The sequence below is a fragment of the Callithrix jacchus genome, chromosome 18, assembly GCF_049354715.1.
Source record: "Callithrix jacchus isolate 240 chromosome 18, calJac240_pri, whole genome shotgun sequence".
In the NCBI taxonomy this organism is placed as follows: Eukaryota; Metazoa; Chordata; class Mammalia; order Primates; family Cebidae; genus Callithrix; species Callithrix jacchus.
In genome coordinates this window covers 1,043,132-1,061,764 of record NC_133519.1, presented here as the reverse complement: position 1 = coordinate 1,061,764, position 18,633 = coordinate 1,043,132, and the positions used below count along the sequence as shown (strand labels likewise).

Sequence of the window (18,633 nt, the reverse complement as noted above, 5' to 3'; positions counted from 1 at the left end):
AGTTGCTGGGTGGGGATCGGTGTAGATTGTGTAAGCCCTGGGAGGCTATTGCTGGGGCTTTGGCTTTTACTATGAGATGGGACCTGTGGGAAGATTCTGATCTGATTTGTCTCCTGATCTGTCAGGAGTTGATCTGTCAGGACGTGATCTGTCTCCTGATGTAAAAGCATTCTCTGGTTGCTGAGTTGAGAAAGACTGTGGGAAGATTTGGGAAGAAGCATGGGGGTCAAGCTTTGGTAACATCCAGGTGGAAGATGATAGTGGTCCTGACCAGGGTCATGGTGGTGGTGAGAGATGGTAAGAAGAGAGAAGTAGGGGGGAGGATTCCAGTGAGTTGCTGGGTGGAGATCTTCAGTACATGGTGAAGACAGTCAACAGGATTTCCTGACAGACTGGATGTGGGGTGTGAGAGAAGGCAGGGGTCAAGGTTGAGTTTGATTCTTACTGAATTATGAAGTGTTGAAAACTCTACAGCCTTGTCCAGTGTTACCAAATATGGGATGCTAGATTAAAGAAATCTCTTCAGGTGCAGTGCAGTGGTTCATGTCTGTAGTCCCAGATTTTTGGGAAGCAGAGATGGGAGTAACTTTTAAGAGCAGAAGTTCAAGACCAGCCTGGGAAACATAGCAAGACCGCCTCTCTACAAAAATGTTTTTCAAAATTTAATAAAATAAATGTAGCTAGGCATGGTGCTGTGTACTCGTAGTCTCAGCTACTCAGGAGGCTGAGGTGGGCAGATCTCTTGAGGTCAGGAGTTTGAGGCCAGCTTGGGCAACATAGCAAGACTCCACACTCTACAAAAAAATTACAAACTAGCCAGGTATGGTGGCACTCAACTGTAGTATCAGCACTGGGGAGCTGAGGCAGGAAGATGGCTTGAGCCCAGGACATTGAGGCTGCAGTGGGCTACAAGTGCACAACTGCACTCCAGGCTGGGTGGCAAAGCAGGACCTTGTCTCGCAATACAAATAAAGTAATGAAATCTCAAGTCAGAGCCTTTTGGCTCTGCAGCCCTTGCAACCCTGGAGCCATGGAGTGTGGTTTTCATCACTGGGAATGAGGAGACCCCTGCCCGGTGTTGTTGCCTGACTAATCAGTGTTTTAAAAAATATGTTAATCGGGCTGGGCGCAGTGATTTACGCCTGCATTCCCAACACTTTGGGAGAATGAGCCTGGTGGATTACCTGAGGTCAGGAGTTCAAGACCAGCTTTGCCAACATGGCAAAACCTTATCTCTACTAAAAAACAAAGATTACTTTGGGAGGCCAAGGCGGGTGGATCACGAGGTCAAGAGATCGAGACCATCCTGGTCAACAAGGTGAAACCCCGTCTCTACTAAAAATACAAAAAATTAGCTGGGCATGGTGGCGCGTGCCTGTAATCCCAGCTACTCAGGAGGCTGAGGCCGGAGAATTGCCTGAACCCAGGAGGCGGCGGTTGCAGTGAGCGGAGAACGCACCATTGCACTCCAGCCTGGGTAAGGAGTGAAACTCCGTCTCAAAAAAAAAAAAACAAAAACACAAATTAGCCGGGCATGGTGGTGGGTGCCTGTAATCCAAGCTACTTCAGAGGCTGACACAGGAGAATCCTTTGAACTGGGAGGTGGGGCAGAGGTTGCAGTGAACCGAGATTATATGCTTGGTTCCAGCCTTGGGGAAAGAGTGAGACTCTGTCTCAAAGAAACAAAAGGATTATTTATATTGATACTTAATAATTTTAGTATTATTGTCATTGAAGATGGAGTTTTTCTCCTGCTGTGTGCTCCTGCTGGCCTCAGGAGGCCCGAGCATTGGGTCCTGAAGTCGGCCTCTCCAGGCCCAGCTCCTGCTCTCCTGGCGTCTCCTCCACATGGGTGCAAGATATCCTCACATGGGTGCCTCCAGGGCCAGCTGCTGCCTCCCAACGGCCCCCTGGGGCCCAGCTTCTGCCTCCCCTCAGCCTCTCCGGGAGGTCCAGCCTATGCCTCCCTTCTGGTGGCCTTTCCAGGCCCAGATCCTCCTCCTGGCCTCATCTACTGGACCACGTCCTGCCTCCCGGCAGCTGCTTTTTGCTCAGCTTCTGACCAGCTTCCAGCGGCCTTTCTTCTGTAGGCCCGAAGCTTTCTCAAGTGGGGCTTTTCAGGCCTTTGTTCTGCCTCCTGGTGGCCTGGACTGGCCCTGTTACCACCTGACATTGGCCCCAGCGGGCCCAGCTCTGGACTCTCCGCAGCCGCCCCATCACCAGCTGCTCCCTGCTGGTGGCTTCCCCAGGCCAAGATTCTGCCTGCCTTCCTAACTGCCTGCCTGCCTGCCTGCCTGCCTGCCTGCATCCACAGGCCCAGCGCCCCCTCACACTGGCCTGTTGGGGCCCAGCTCATGCCTGTGGCAAACCTCTCCGGACCCAGCTCTCGCCTCACTCTTGCCTCGAGTCTAGGCCCAGGCACTTCCTCGCAGGGGTCTTCCTCAGCCCAGCTCGCCTATCATTGACTCTCCCAGGCCAGCTCCTGCCTTCCAGCGGCCTGTTCAGGCCCAAAGCTTCCTCTTTGGGCCCGGCCTCCCCAGGCTTATCTCCTGCTTGCGCCAGGCCCATACCGGGCCCAGCCTCTGCCTTTCAGTGGACCCTCCAGGCCCAGCTCATGGCATCACCGTGGCCTCTGCTCAGGCCCACCTCCTGCCTCTGTGGCAGCCTGTATCCACAGGCCCTGCCCCCAGCCTCCACGTGGCTATATCAGGCCAAGCCGGTGCCTCCCGGTGGCCGTCCCGCACCCAGCATTGGCCTGCTGGCATCCTCTCCATGCCCAGAATGTCTTCAGGTTGGCCTTTCGGGGCCCAGCTCCTGCTCTCGGCCGTGTCTATGGGCTCAGTGTTTGAATTTGCCTCGCAGCAACCTCTGGGGACTCAGTCCCTCCACAGCTCCTGGTGGCCTTTGTAGGCCCGAAAGCTCAGGCCCTCGACTCAGGCTCTCCAGACCCACCCAGCTCATGTCTCACGCTGGCCTCTCCAGGCTCGGCTTCTGCCCTCCCAGGGCATCTCCAGGCCCCAGACGTTCCTGAGTCAGCTTCTGCTGGCCCGGCTCCTGCTGCCTCATCCTGCTGGCCTTGGGAGGCCCAAGCATTGGTTCCTCAGGTTCATCTCTGTAGGCCCAGCCTCTGCCACCTACTGGTGGCCTCCGCACACCCGGATCGTCCTGCTGGCTGTATCTACCGGCCGACATTTTGCCCCCTGGCATCCTCTTTTGGCTCAGCTCCTGGCCAGCTCACGACGGCCTTTCGTCTGTCGGCCCGAAGCTTCCTCAGGGCTTTTGGGGTGTCCCTTCTGCCTCCCGGTGGCCTTGACAGGCCCAGCTACATCCTGACATTGGCCTCTCCATGCCCAGTTCTGGTCTCCCTACAGCACCCCCAGCACCATCCACTGTCTGTCGGCCACTTCCCCAGGCCAAGATCCTGCCTACCTCCCGACTTTGTCCACAAACCCAACGCCTCCCTCACACTGGCCAGTTGAGGCCCAACTTGGCCTCTAGCAGATGTCTCTGGACTTAGCTATCGCCTTGTACTGGCCTTGAGTCTGGGCCCAGGCCAAAGGCCCCAACATTGCCCCCGGTAGCCTTTTTTTTTTTTTTTGAAACGCAGTTTTGCTCTTCTTACCCAGCCATGCGTGCAATGGTGTGATCTCGGCTCACCTCAACGTCCGCCTCCTGGGTTCAGGCAATACTCCTGCCTCAACCTCCTGAGTAGCTGGGATTACAGGCATGCGCCAACATGCCCAGCTAATTTTTTGTTTTTTTTTTCCTTCCTCGCACCGGCTTTTCTTAGCCCAGCTTGCCTCTCATAAACTCTCTGTTCAGCTCCTGCATCCCAGTGGCCTGTCCAGGCCCGAAGCTTTTTCTCCGGGCCTGGCCTCTCCAGGCCTGGCTCCTTCCAGCACTAAACGCCTCCGGGTTGAGCGTCCGCCTCTCAGTGGACCCCCGAGACCCAGTTTGTGGCCTCATCGTGGGCTCCGCTCAGACCACCTCCTGCCTCTGTGGCAGCCTGTCTCCACAGGTCCAGCTCCTGGCCTCCTGGTGGCCTCCTCGGGCCAAACCGGTGCTCCAGACTGCCCTCTTAGACCCAGCATTGGCCTGGTGGCATCCTCTCGAGCCGCAGAATGTCTTCAGGTAGGCCTCTCGGGGCCTAGCGCCTCCTCTCGGCAGCGTCTACAGGCCCAACTTCTGAATTTGCCTCACAGCAACCTCTGTGGACTCGGCTCCTGCCCAGCTCCCGACGGCCTTTGTAGGCCCGAACCCTCAGACCATCGACTCAGGCTCTCCAGGACTACCCGGCTCATGCCTCACGCTGGCCTCTCCAGGCTCACCTGCCCACCCAGGGTGCCTAGAGGCCCCAGATGTCCCAGAGTTGGCTTCTCCAGGCCCGGCTCCAGACTCCTCATATTGGCCTCTTCAGGTTCAAGCATTGGGTTCTCAATTCAGCCTCTCCAGGGCCAGCTTCAGTCCTCCTGGCGTCTCCTTTTTATGGGTGCAAAACGTCATCACGTGGGCCCTTCTAGGGCCGGCTCGTGCCTCCCAAAGGCCCCCTGGGCTTACCTTCTGCCTCCCATCAGCCTCTTCTGGATGCCTACCCTCTGCTTCTGTACTGGTGGCTTCGCCAAGCCTGGATCCTCCTCCTGGCCATGTCTATGGTCCAAAGCTTTGCCCCTGGCAGCCTTTTTTTTTTTTTTGAAATGCAGTTCTGCTCTTGTTACCCAGCCGCGAGTACAATGGTGTGATCTCGGCTCACCTCAACGTCCGCCTCCTGAGTTCAGGCAATTCTCCTGCCTCAGCCTCCTGAGGAGCTGGGATTACAGGCATGCACCACCATGCCCAGCTAATTTTTTGTATTTTTTGTTTCTTCCTTGCACCGGCTTTTCTTAGCCCAGCTTGCCTCTCATAAACTCTCTGTTCAGCTCCTGCATCCCAGCGGCCTGTGCAGGCCCGAAGCTTCCTCTCCGGGCCTGGCCTCTCCAGGCCTGGCTCCTGCCAGCACTAAGCCCCTCCGGGTTGAGCATCCGCCTCTCAGTGGACCCCCACAGACGAGCTCGTGGGCTCATCGTGGGCTCCGCTCAGACCAGCTCCTGCCTCTGTGGCAGCCTGTCTCCACAGGCCCAGCTCCTGGCCTCCCGGTGGCCCCCTCAGGCCAAACTGGTGCTCCAGACTGCCCTCTTAGACCCAGCATTTGCCTGGTGGCATCCTCTCGAGCTGCAGAATGTCTTCAGGTAGGCCCCTCGGGGCCCAGCGCCTCCTCTCGGCAGCATCTACAGGCCCAACTTCTGAATTTGCCTCACAGCAACCTCTGTGGACTCGGCTCCTGCCCAGCTCCTGACGGGCTTTGTATGCCCGAATGCTCAGACCATCGACTCAGGCTCTCCAGCACTACCCGGCTCATGCCTCACGCTGGCCTCTCCGGGCTCACCTTCTGCCCACCCAGGGTGACTATATGCCCCAGATGTTCCAGAGTTGGCTTCTCCAGGCCCGGCTCCAGACTCCTCCTATTGGCCTCTGCAGGTTCAAGCATTGGGTTCTCAATTCAGCCTCTCGAGGCCCAGCTTCAGTCCTTCTGGCGTCTCCTCCCCATGGGTGCAAAACATCATCATGTGGGCCCTTCTTGGGCCAGCTCGTGCCTCCCAAAGGCCCCCTGGGCTTACCTCCTGCCTCCCATCAGCCTCTTCTGGATGCCTACCCTCTGCCTCTGTACTGGTGGCCTCTCCAGGCCTGGATCCTCCTCCTGGCCATGTCTACGGGCCAAGCTTTGCCCCCGGCAGCCTTATTTTTTTTTTTTTTGATACGCAGTTTTGCCCTTGTTACCCAGCCGTGAGTGCAATGGTGTAATCTCGGCTCACCTCAGCCTCTGTTTCCTGGGTTCAGGCAATTCTCCTGCCTCAGTTGCCTGAGTAGCTGGGATTACAAGCAGGTGCCACCGTGTTTGGCTAATTTTTTTTTTTTTTGAGACAGAGTTTCGCTTTTGTTACCCAGGCTGGAGTGCAATGTCGCCATCTTGGATCACTGCAACCTCCGCCTCCTGCGTTCAGGCAATTCTTCTGCCTCAGCCTCCTGAGTACCTGGGATTAAGGCACACGCCAACATGCCCAGCTAATTTTTTGTATTTTTAGGTGAGACGGGGTTTCACCATGTTGACCAGGATGGTCTCGATCTCCTGATCTCCTGATCCACCCGCCTCTGCCTCCCAAAGTGCCGGGATTACAGGCGTGAGTTACTGCGCCTGGACCCCAGCAGCATCTTTTGGCTCAGCTCCTGGCCAGCTCCCAGCGGCCTTTTGTCTGTCAACCCAAAGGTTTCTCAGGTGGGGCCTTCTGGGTGTCCCTTCTATTGAGGACACCGGGAGGCAGAAGGGACGCCCGAAAGCCCCACCTGAAGAAGCTTCATGCCGACAGATGAAAACCTGCCATGAGCAGGCGAGGAGCTGAGCCGAAAGAGGCTGCCGGGGGCAAAATTGAGCCCGAAAACGTGGCCAGTATGAGGATCCAGGTCTGGTGAGGCTACCAGTAGGGAGGTAGAGGCTGGGCCTCCTGGAGAGGCCACCTGATGGGAATCAGGAGCTGGGCCCCAGGGGGCCACTGGGATGCAGGAGCTGGCCCTGGAGGGGACCACGTGATGATGTACTGCGCCCACGTTGGGGGGTGCTGCCGGGAGGGCAGGAGCTGGATCTGCAGAGGCAGACTTCATGACCCAGTGCTTGGGCCTCCCGAGGCCAGCGGGAGGACAAAGCAGGACTGGGCCTCAGGGCTGAGCTCTGGACTCCCCGCTGCCCCCGCAGCCCCAGCTGCTGCCTGCTGGCTGCTTCCGCAGGCCAACATCTTTCCTGCCTGCCTGCCTGCCTCCCTGCATCTTGGCTGCATCCACAGGCCCAGCTCCTCCCTCACACTGGCCAGTTGAGGCCCGATTCATGCCTCTGAAAGACGTCTCTGGAGCGAGCTATCGCCTGGTGATGGCCTCTACTCTGGGCGCAGGTCCTCCCTCGCACCGGCCTCTCTCAGCCCAGATCACTTGTGATGGACACTCGCAGGCCAGCTCCTGTCCCCCGGTGGCCTGTCAGGGCCCAAAGCTTCCACTCCGGGCCCAGCCACCCCACACCGGGCTCCTGCCTGCACTAGGCCCTCGGGCCCAGCCTCCGCCTCTCAGAGGACCTTTCAGACCCCACTTATGCCTTTGTGGCAGCCTGTTTCCACAGGCCCAGACCCCAACCTTCCCGTGGTCCCCTGGGACCAAGCCAGTGCCTCCCAGTGGGCCCTGCCGGGCCCAGTGTTTGCCTTCTGGCATCCTCTTCGTGTCCAGAATATCTTCAGTCGGCCTCTCGGGGTCCAGCGCCTCCTCGGCAGCGTCTACAGGCCCAACTTCTGAATTTGCCTCGCAGCAACCTGTGTGGACTCGGCTCCTGCCCAGCTCCCGACAGCCTTTGTAGGCCCAAAAGCTCAGACCATCGACTCAGGCTCTCCAGGACTACCCGGCTCATGCCTCATGCTGGCCTCTCCGGGCTCACCTTCTGCCCACCCAGGGTGCCTAGAGGCCCCAGATGTCCCAGAGTTGGCTTCTCCAGGCTCAGCTCCGGACACCTCCTATTGGCCTCTGCAGGTTCAAGCATTGGGTTCTGAATTCAGCCTCTCCAGGCCCAGCTTCAGTCCTCTTGGAGTCTCCTCCACATGGGTGCAAACGTCATCACGTGGGCCATTCTAGGGCCAGCTCGTGCCTCCCAAAGGCCCCCTAGGCTTAGCTCCTGCTTCCCTTCAGCCTCTTCTGGACACCTAGCCTCTGCCTCTGTACTGGCGACCTCTCCAGGTCTGGATCCTCCTCCTGGCCACGTCTACGGGCCCATATTTTGCCCCTGGCAGCCTTTTTTTTTTTTTTTTTTGAGACGGAGTTTTTCTCTTGTTACCCAGGCGGGAGTGCAATGGTGTGCTTTCAGCTCACCTCAACCTCCGCCTTTTGAGTTCAGGCAATTCTCCTACCTCAGCCTCCTGAGTAGCTGGGATTACAGGCATGCACCACAATGCCCAGTTAATATTTTGTATTTTTTTTTTTTTTTTTTTGGAGACAGAATTTTGCTCTTGTTACCCTGGCTGGAGTAGAATGGCGCAATCTCGGCTCACCGCAACCTCCGCCTCCTGGGTTCAGGCAATTCTCCTGCCTCAGCCTCCTGAGTAGCTGGGATTACAGGCACCCGCCACCGTGCCCAGCTAATTTTTTTTTTTTTTGAAATGGAGTTTCGCTCTTCTTGCCCAGGCTTCAGTGCAATGGCGCGATCTCAGCTCTCCACAACCTCCGCCTCCTGGGTTCAGGCAGTTCTCCTGCCTCAGCCTCCTGAGTATCTGGCATTGCAGGCACACACCACCATGGCCAGCTAATTTTTTGTATTTTTAGGTGAGACGGGGTTTCACCATGTTGATCAGGATGGTCTCGATCTCATGAGCTCGTGATCCACCCGCCTCTGCCTCCCAAAGTGCCGGGATTACAGGCGTGAGTTATCAAACCTAGTCCCCAGCAGCGGTTTTTGGCTCGGCTCCTGGCCAGCTCCTGGCGGGCTTTTGTCTGTCGGCCCAAGGCTTTCTCAGGTAAGGCCTTCCGGGCCTCCCTTTTGCCTCCCGGTGGCCTCTACAGAAGGGACACTTAGAAGGCCCCACCTGAGGAAGCTTCACACCAACAGACAAAAGGCCGCTGGGAGCTGGACTGGAGCCAAGCCAAAACAGGCTGCCGGGGGCAAAACATGGGCCTGTAGACGTGGCCAGGATGAGGATCCAGGCCTGGTGAGGCTGCCAGTAGGGAGGCAGAGGATGGGCCTCCTGGAGAGGCCACCTGATGGGAATCAGAAGCTGGGCCCCAGGGGGCCACTGGGACGCAGGAACTGGTTCTAGAGGGGACCACGTGATGGCGTATTGCACCCACGTTGGACGGTGCTGCCAGGAGGGCAGGAGGGTGACCTGTTGAGGCAGACTTCATTACCCAGTGCTTGGGCCTCCCAAGGCCAGCGGGAGGACAAAGCAGGACTGGGCCCCAGGGCCATGCTTTGAACTCCCCGCAGCCTCCTTGGCCCCAGCTGCTGCCTGCTGGCTGCTTCCGCAGTCCAAGATCTTGCCTACCTGCCTGGCTGCCTGCCTGCATTCCGACTGCATCCACAGGCCCAGCGCCTCCTTCACACTGGCCAATTGAGGCCCAATTCATGCCTCTGAAAGACGCCTGTGGAGCCAGCTATCGCCTGGCGCTGGCCTCTACTCTGGGCACAGGTCCTCCCTCGCACCGGCCTTTCTCAGCCCAGCTCACTTGTGATGGACTCTCACGGGCCAGCTCCTGTCCCCGGCGGCCTGTCAGGGCCTAAAGGTTTCTCTCTGGGCCCAGCCTCCCCACACCGGGCTCCTGCCTGTGCTAGGCCCTCGGGCCCAGCCTCCGCCTCGCAGAGGACCCTTCAGACTCCGCTTCTGCCTTTGTGGCAGCCTGTTTCCATGGGCCCAGACCCCTGCCTCTTCATGGTCCCCTGGGACCAAGCCAGTGCCTCCCAGGGGGACCTGCTGAGCCCAGCGTTGGCCTTCTGGCATCCTCTTCGTGTCCAGAACATCTTCAGGTCGGCCTCTCTGGGCCCAGCGCCTCCTCTCAGCAGCATCTACAGGCCCAACATGCGAATTTTTCTTGCAGCAACCTCTGTGGACTTGGCTCCTGCACAGCTCCCGATGGCCTTTGTAGGCCCAAAAGCTCAGACTACCGACTCAGGCTCTCCAGGCCCACCCGGCTCATGCCTCATTAGTGGCCTCTCTGAGCTCAGCTCCTGTCCTCCCAGGGCATCTCCAGGCCCCAGACATTCCCAAGTCGGCTTCTGCCAGCCCGGCTCCTGTTGCCTCCTCCTGCTGGCCATGGGATGCCCAGTATTAGGTCCTGAATTCAGCCTCTCCAGGCCCAGCTCCTGCCCTCCTGGCGTCTCCTCCTCATGGGCGCAAAACTTCATCAGGTGGGTTCCTCCAAGTCAAGCTTCTGCCTCCCAAAGGCCCCGTGGGCCCAGCCTCTGCTTCCTGTCAGCCTCTTCGGGAGGTCCAGCGTATGCCTCCTTTCTGGGGGACTCCCCAGATCCAGATCCTCCTCCTGGCCCTGTCTACCGGCCTGTCCTGCCTTCTGGCAGCTTTTTTTGGCTCGGCCCCTGGCCAGCTTTCTGTGGCCTTTCATCTGTCAGCCCAAAGTGTTCTCAAGTGGGGCTTTCCAGGCTGCCATTCTGCCTCCTGGTGGCCTTGACAGACCCCGCTACCGCCTGATGTTGGCTGCTCCAGGCCAGCTCTGGACTTCCCGCAGCCTCCCCAGCCCCAGTTGCTGCCTGCTGGTGGCTTCCCCAGGCCAAGATCCTGCTTGCTTTCCTGCATCCCGGCTATGTCCACAGGCCCAGTTCCTCACTGACACTGATTCATTGAGGCCCAGCTCATGCCTGTGACAAACGTCTCCGGACCCAGCTTATCCTCACGCTGGCCTCGAGTCTAGACCCAGGTTCTGCCTCGCAGCGGCCTTCCTCTGCTGAGCTCGCCTATCATGGACTCTCCCAGGCCAGCTCCTTCCTCCTGGCAGCTTATCCAGGCCCGAAGCTTCCTCTCCGGGCCCGCCCTCCACTTTTCAATGGACCCTCCAGGCCCAGCTCGTGGCATCACCGTGGCCACTGCTCAGGCTTAGTTCCTGCCTCTGTGGCAGCCTTTATTTTCAGGCCCTCCCCCAGCCTCCCCGTGTCCCCATCAGACCAAGCTGGTGCCTCCCGGTGGCCCTGCCAGGCCCAGCACTGGCATTCTGGCATCCTCCTTATTCCCAAAATGTCTTCAGGTCAGCCTCTTTAGGCCCAGCTCTTCCTCCCTGCTGTGTCTGGAAGCCCCAGTCTTTCCTTGCAAGAAGCATCACAGGCCCAGCTTCTTCCCACGTCTTGGTAAATTCTGTACACCTCAGCCTTCCTCATATGGACTTTTCAGGCCCTCCTTCGGCCTCCCGGTGGTCAGGACAGACACAGTGCTTTCCTCAAAGCTGTCTATCAAAGCCTAGATGTTATCTCATGTGGGCCTCCTGAGGCTTATTTAATAGCTGTTTTTCAACCCTTTTGGCAGGTCTTTCTTTCGTACACACTGGCGTCTCCAAGACCATCTGCTTAGTCATGTCTGCCTCTGAAGATGCAACTCCTGTTTTGCCGTGGACATTTTCACCTCAGTTCCTGCCTCACGATGGCCTCTTCGGGCTCTTCTCCTGCCTCTTAATGGACACTCAAGTCTCATCTCCTCTCATGGTGGCTTTTTCTGCAGTGCACATGCGTTATAATGGCCTCTTGTCGATCCAGCTCTATATGTCTTTGATTTTCAACTGCATCTAGAATCCCAAAGCTTCCCTGGACTCTCGTGTTTAGTTTCTCGCAGTGTGCCTTGGCTAAATGCCTATCTCTACTTTTAATCTTGAAAGTGTAATTCTGACCGATTTGTAGTAAATTCTGCCTGTGTCATTTTACAGTGTGGTCTGTTTTATTTAATGTCTCATTGTTTTTCTTGTCTTCTGGGGGTTCAGAGCAGATTAAGCCTCTGCTTTGTCGGTCTGTCTTTGCCCTGGACATGGTAGCTGCTCATTTCAGGTCTTGTTTTTTATATTTTTTCCTGTTAACTTTTTTATCCTCGTGCTCTGTCACCCAGGCTTGGGTGTCATCATGTGATCATGTCTCCACTGCAGCCTTGGCCTTTTGGCCTCCACTGATTTTCCCCAGTCATCATCTTCAGTAGCTGGGACTAGAGGCAGACGTTGCCATTTCTGACTAGTTTCTGGTTTGGTTTGAGAAGTTGGTTCTCTTGCTCAGGCTGGTCTTTTTTTTTTTTTTGAGATGTAGTCTCAGTTGCCCAGTCTAGAGTTCAGTGGCAGGATCTCAGCTCACTGCAGCCTTGGCCTCCTGGGTTCAAGTGATTCTCCTACCTCAGCCTCCGGAGTAGCTGGGATGATAGGTGCGTGCCACCAAGACCGGCTAATTTTTGTTGTTGTATCGGGCCGAGCATAGAAAGTCAACACCAAGACAAATGTATGCCAAATTGCAGGGTTTATTGCCGGCGACCACAGAGGACTCACGTCTGTCCATCCCGTGGCAGAGAAAGATGGGTGACAAGATTTTTTTATACCCGCAAAACCACCTTGGGAGTGGAGGTGAGGAGCGGGGATGGGATTAAAGTCTTCAGACATTTCAGGGGCTGTAAATCACCTCGTGGGCAGAGCGGAGGGTGATGGGGCTCTGGACAGTCCAAGGGCCAGGCGACTTTTGTCATTCCAGTTGCCACTTAAGTGGTTTACAGAAGTCAAGATAAACATTAGTTTAACATTATTTGGGCAGGTGTGGGGTCCACAGATTTTTTAGTTACTTTGCATCAGGATGGAATTATCTGGGGGTGCTTCCTCTGGTCATTACCGGTAAACAAAGGCCACCAATTCTGGCAGTTACAGATAAGAGAAGGTATGCAGCTCTACGTCTTTGCATTCTGCAAAGTAAACTAGCAGTTTACAGAGGCCAAGGTTAGCAGGTATTGTGAGGAGAATGGAAACAGTTTTGTCTTTTATAAAACGGCAGTGTACAGGTTCTAACTCTAGGCCAGCCATATCACATTGTATTATTAATATAGATGGGGTTTCACCAAGTTTTTCAGGTAAGCTGGTCTTAAACTCTTGGACAACAATAATCCTCCTTCCTGGGTCTCTCAAACTGCTGAGATTACAAACATGAACCATCATCCATGGCCTGTCCTTTGCTTGCCATGTACAACTAATAATTTACTTTTTGATTAATATACTATGGTTATATACTTTTGTGAATATATAGATATTTTAAAGTTTTCTGAAATATCAATTTTTTTCTTTCTCTTTTGAGACAAGTTACTGCTTTGTCATTCAAGCTGAAGTGCAGTGGTGTGATCTCGGCTCACTGCAACTCCTGCCTTCCTGGCTTAAGCGATCCTCCCACCTTGGCCTTCTGAGTAGGTGGGAGAGCTGCCATGCCCATCTAATTCTTATATTTGTGTAGACACAGGGTCTCACCCAGTTTCAAACTCTTGGGCTCAACTGATCCTCCCCACTCAACCTCCCACTGTGCTGGGATTACAAGTGTCAGGCACTACACCTGCTCTGCCATTTTCTCTTTATGGATCATTAAGGATTTACCTTTTAATTAGTGTAGTATAAACACATGTAGATATGTGTGTATATATTTATATGTGAATATTTGTGTGTATACCTTTTCGTAGCATGCACACACACCCCCCATAAACCTTGTGAAAGAGATATTTGCATACCCAGAAATTGATAAGCTGCTTCCAGCTTTTGAAACGAGCCTTAGCACAAATAGGAAAGAAGTGCAAAGTATCATTATTAATGACCATGGACCAAGACGACCCTGAGTCAATAGTACTTGGCAGCTCAACGACCTTCCAGTGGAGCATCTCAAAGGGCTTGATGTATCTGAACATCATAGCCTTTTGCATTCATTAGGATGCTTTGTAATTACTTCTCTTGAAACCTCATTGTGACCCTCATCAGTGTGGAATCAGTAACTATTTCCCAAATCCTGGCGATATTGAATAACAGCTTTTGTAAGGAAATAGTTATTGCATTTGGTTTGTCATGACAATTTCCTGGCCTAGGCAGATGAAATACTGCAGGAGTGTGTGTGTGTGTGTGTGTGTGTGTGTGTGTGCACATGCACACACGTGCACGTGTGCATGCATGCATACATTCTTGTACACAGATATGGAGGCAGAAGTAGGGGGTTGAATTTGATAAAAGCAGATGGTGGAGGCTGTTGGGATGGGCACTTGTTTTGGCAGCAGCTGTGTAACTGTGTAACTCTAGTGTTATGAAATAATTGTGTCAATTTTCTCTCCCAGAAAATCAAGATCATAATTCCTGCCTTGATATGTCAATTAGGTGGTCCACTATATGCAAAATACCTAGTATATAATTTGTGCTGAATAAATACTACTTTGTGTAGCTCATTCTTAATTACTGCTTAATTTTGAAAGGCTTAGAATAATGATGGCTTTTTAAAAAATTATTTGTAATTATTATAAAGTAATCTAAGTCCTATAGAAAAGTAAAAGAGGCTGGGCATGTGGCTCATGCCTGTAATTCCAACAATTTGGGAGGCTGAGGTGGGCAGATCGCTTGAACTCAGGAGTTCAAGACAAGCATGAGCAACATAGCAAGATCCCGTCTCTATAAAAAATTATCAACCAGTTATGGTAATGAGCACCTGCAGTCCCAGCTACTCAGGAGGGTGAGGCAGTGGATCACTAGAACCCAGGAGTTTGAGGTTTCAGCCTGGGAAACAGAGTGAGACCCTGTTGAGAGAGAGACAGAGACAGAGAGGTAACAAATATAATTTTCAATTACCAAAAAATAACTCAACATTACATGATATGGCTGGGTGCTATATCTCATGCCTGCAATCTCAGCATTTTGGGAGGCCAAGGTCGGTGGATCACTTGAAGTTGGGAGTTCGAGACCCGCCTGGCCAACATGGTGACACACTCTCTTTACTAAAAATTCCAAAGTTATCCAGGCATTGTGGAGGGCGCCTGTAACCCCAACTACTCGAGAGGCTGAGGGACAAAAACCACCTGAGCCCGGGAGGCAGAGGTTGCAGTGAGCCGAGATGGTACCATTTAACTCCAGCCTGGGTAACAGAGTGAGACTGACTCACAAAAAAAGGTGATAATTAATTCAAAAGTCTTTTTGTACAAATAGGGAGTTAGATGAATAGATCGATTGATAAAAAATAACTACATATTTGTTTGTGTTTAGTTTAAATATATATGTTTCATTTGCCCAATACAACAGAAGCTGCAGAAACTAAAGTAAGGTGGGAGAATTTCTGAACTTCAGATAAATGCCTATGTGCAAGTGATACCTTTTCATTCAACATTCATTAAAATTATGAAAAAGATAAATGTGTCATGATTCTCTTTAATCTGCAGTTTCCATCTTCACCCACAACTTCCCTTCCCTGGAATTCCCTGGCCTGGCCTGGTCTGGCCTAGTCTTCCCTTCCCTGGACTTGCCTGGCCTGTCCTGTCCTTGCCTGGCCTCCTCATCCCTGGAATTGCCTGGCCTGGCCTTCCCTTCTCTGGAATAGCCTGGCCTGGCCTGGCCTTCCTTTCCCTGGAATTGCCTGGCCTGGCCTTCCCTTCTCTGGAATAGCCTGACCTGGCCTGGCCTTTTTTTGCCTGGAATAGCCTGGCCTGGCATTTCTTCCCTGGAATCGCCTGGCCTGGCCTGGTCTGGGCTGGCCTTCCCTGGAATTGACTTTTTATTTTTCAGATGGAGTCTCGGTCTGTCACCAGGCTGAAGTGAGGTGGCACAATCTCAGCTCACTGCAACTTCCGTGTCCCAGGATCAAGCGATTCTCCTGCCTAAGCCTCCTGAGTAGCTGGGACTACATGTGCCCAACACCATGCTCAGCTAACTTTTATACTTTTAGTAGAGAAAAAATTTTATCACGTTTCCCAGGATGGCCTCGATCTCCTGACCTCGTGATCCACTCACCTTGGCCTCCCAAAGTGCTGGGATTACAGGCAGGAGCCACTGAGCCAGGCATTGCTCTTTAACTTTTATAATTTGATGTTTACTTCTGTTATTGTAATTCAGTCCAAAGAAAAATAGTGTGAGGAAAATAAAAATAACGCCAAGAATGGTAATATTCTGTTCATCAGAGGTTGCAGGAAATATCCCACTACAGTCAGGCAGGGTGACTTACCTCTGTAATCCTAGCACTTGGGAGGCCAAGGCAGGTGAATCGCCTGAGGTCAGGAATTGGAGACCAGGCTGGCCAACATGGCAAAACCACATCTCTTGAAAAACACAAAAATTAGCCAGTTATGGTGGTGAGTGCTTGTAATCTTAGCTATAGAAATTTGAGGAGCTTTCATTTATTAAAGACAGTACAGAGAGTTCCCATATACCCCACACCCAGTTGCCCTATGATTAACATCTTAAACATTTGTAGGGTGCCTTGTCACCATTAGTGCACCAATAGTGATACATTATATTTTGATGCCTTTTTAAATACATTAACTTATTTGATCCTCAAAACAGCACTGTGTGGCCATAGCTATTAGTATCCTCACTTTACAGAGGAGGAAACTGAGGCACAGAGAATTGGAGTAACTTATCGAAGGTAGTTCAGCTAATGGAGGACCCAGGATATACCATCAAGCAGGCAATCTGGCCCCAGAGCCCTTGCTCTTAACCAATGGGCTATATCTCCTATAGGTCTGGGGGTTAGGTGTTATGGCACTGAGGGTAGTCGATGGGGCCTTCCTGGAAGAGGCATTTGAGCTGACTCCAGTATTGTCAGCTCTGTAGTTCATGGCACTTTGAAGCCAGTGGAGCTGTGTCTGGGCCAGTTTCAGGTCCCTGCAGCCAACACAAGTTCTTTTACTTAGGGGAGCAAGAAATAGAGAGGGCTAGGCATACATGCAGGATGGCTGGACCTGCTGCAGGGCCCCGCAGAGTGAAGGTGAATCTGGGCAGAGGAGGCTGTGGGTGGAAGGGAAAGCCAGAGAGGATGCTGGGAAGGAGGAAAAGCTGGAGAGGGGCCTGGAGCATGGTTGGTGGCCAGGAAGGGCCTGGATGTACCTGAGAAAAGATGAAGTTATTTTGTTTGTTTCTGCTTTTGCCGCTGTAAAATATTTCCAAATGTATGTCTGAGGGCTAAGAACTTTTAATTAATCCATTAGTATATTAATTTATTTTTTGAGATGGATTCTTGCTCTGTCATTCAGGCAGGAGTGCAGTGGTACAGTGTTGGATCACTGCAACCTCTGCCTCCCAGGTTCAAGCAATTCTCCTGCCTCAGCCTCCCTAATAGCTGGGATTACAGGTTCCTACCACCAAGCTGGGCTAATTTTTGTAATTTCAGTAGAGACAGGGTTTCACCATATTGATCAGGCTGGTCTTGAACTTCTGACCTCAGGTGATCTGCTCACCTTGGCCTGCCAAAGTGATGGGATTACAGCTGTGAGACACTGCATTTGGCCCTTTATTTATTTTTTTTTTTTGCTAGAGAAGGACTCTTTAAACACATACTTAACATCATTACCACATCTAAAAAATTAACAATAATTTTTACTAACCTCACTACCTAGTCAGTATTCAAATGCCCAGACTTTCTCATGAATTTGTTTTTATTTTGTTTGCTTTGCAGTTACTTATGTTTTCAAGATGGGGTCTTGCTCTGTTGCCCAGGCTGGGGTGCCATGGCAGCATCATAGCTCACTGTAGCCCTGAACTTCTGGGCTCAAGCCATCCTTCCACCTCAGCCTCCCTAGCAGCTGGGACTATAGGCGTGCACCACCATACCTGACTAATTTAATTTTTTTTTCGTAGAGATGAGGTCTCACTATGTTGACCAGGCTGGTCTAAATTCCTAGCTTCAAGCAATCCTCCCACCTCAGCCTTCTAAAGCTCTAAGATAACAGGCATGAACTGCCATACCCAGCCTGCAGTTATTGGGTTACTCACGTCAGGATGCAGATATTGTAACTGGTTGCTTCTTTTAAAAACCTCTATAGATACCTCCACCACCTTCCACCAGCTCGCTGTCTCTCTCCCTCAGAATGTGTTTATTGAGGAAAGCTGGCCATTTGCCCCTTAGAGGCCTTCGTCATCCGGGTTTGCTCTTTGAATTTCTGTGGTGCAATTAACACATTCCTCTGTCTCCTGAGGGTAAATTGGCCTAGGGAAGGGCTTGAGAGGGGTCAGATTTGTTTATGGGGGGGCTCCTTTTCTGCATTGTAGAAAACACTTGCAGGGGTGTCCAGGAGCTCTGGAGCCCTTGAGGAGGCTGGACAGTGGCCCTGGGGAGAGATCCGGGTTCGGCCTGGGCTGTGGGGACAGAAGGAAGTCAGGAAGGAGGAGGAGCTTAGAAGCCCAGATGGCTGTCTGCTTGGCTTTGGCGGAAGCCAGAGAGTGAAGGGAAAGGAGAGTCACAAATTCCACAAGCACCACAGAAAATAGACTTTCATTTTTATTTAGGGGACCACAGAAATTTTTTGTCCTAATTTTTGATCATAAAAACTTTCAAACATATAGAAAAGTTGAACAGTGCAATGATCACCACCACTAAGACCCAATAATTAACATTTTTCTGAATTTGCTTTATCTACGTATAGCTAAAGAAATACATATATGTTCTTTCTTTTTATCTTGTTAAAAGACAAAGTCTCACTCCATCACCCAGGCTGGAGTGCAGTGGTGCATTCCTGGCTCGCTGCAACCTCTGCCTCCTGGGTTCAAGCCATTCTTGTGACTCAGCCTCCTAAGTAGCTGGAATTACCAGAGTGCGCCACCATGCCTGGCTAATATTATTTTCTTTATTTGGTATTTTTAAGTAGAATTTCACTATGTTGGCCAGGCTGGTCTCAAACATCTGAGCTCAAGTGATCTGCCTGCCTTGGCCTCCCTAAGTGCCAGGGTTGCAGACCTAATACATATATCCTCTCTCTCTCTCTGTCTCTCTCTCTCTCTCTGTCTGTCTCTCTGTCTCTCTATCTCTCTCTCTCTCTCTCCCTCTCTCCCTCTATCTCTCCCTCTCCCTCTCTCTCTCCCTCTTCCTCTCTCTCTCTCTTCCTCTCTCTCTCT

At 52.7% G+C, this 18,633-nt stretch overlaps 1 protein-coding gene and 1 long non-coding RNA gene across 68 annotated transcripts in view; one reads left to right on the top strand and one right to left on the bottom strand.

Moving 5' to 3' along the window:
* Positions 1–11,728, top strand: part of LOC103790770 (uncharacterized) — a 54,186-nt gene extending 42,458 nt beyond the window's left edge. For 23 of the 39 annotated variants that reach the window (XR_013529118.1, XR_013529114.1, XR_013529102.1 and 20 more), the window contains 2 exons: positions 1,738–9,961; positions 11,085–11,726. This is a non-coding gene — a long non-coding RNA (uncharacterized LOC103790770). Of the gene's footprint in view, positions 1–1,737; positions 9,962–11,084 lie in introns of all 39 variants that reach the window. The other 16 variants (XR_013529126.1, XR_013529125.1, XR_013529112.1 and 13 more) reach the window with 3 other exon arrangements.
* The window catches only part of LOC118151076 (uncharacterized), a 207,101-nt gene that overhangs the window by 101,111 nt on the left and 87,357 nt on the right, over positions 1–18,633 (bottom strand). The gene's annotated exons all lie outside the window — the stretch shown is intronic.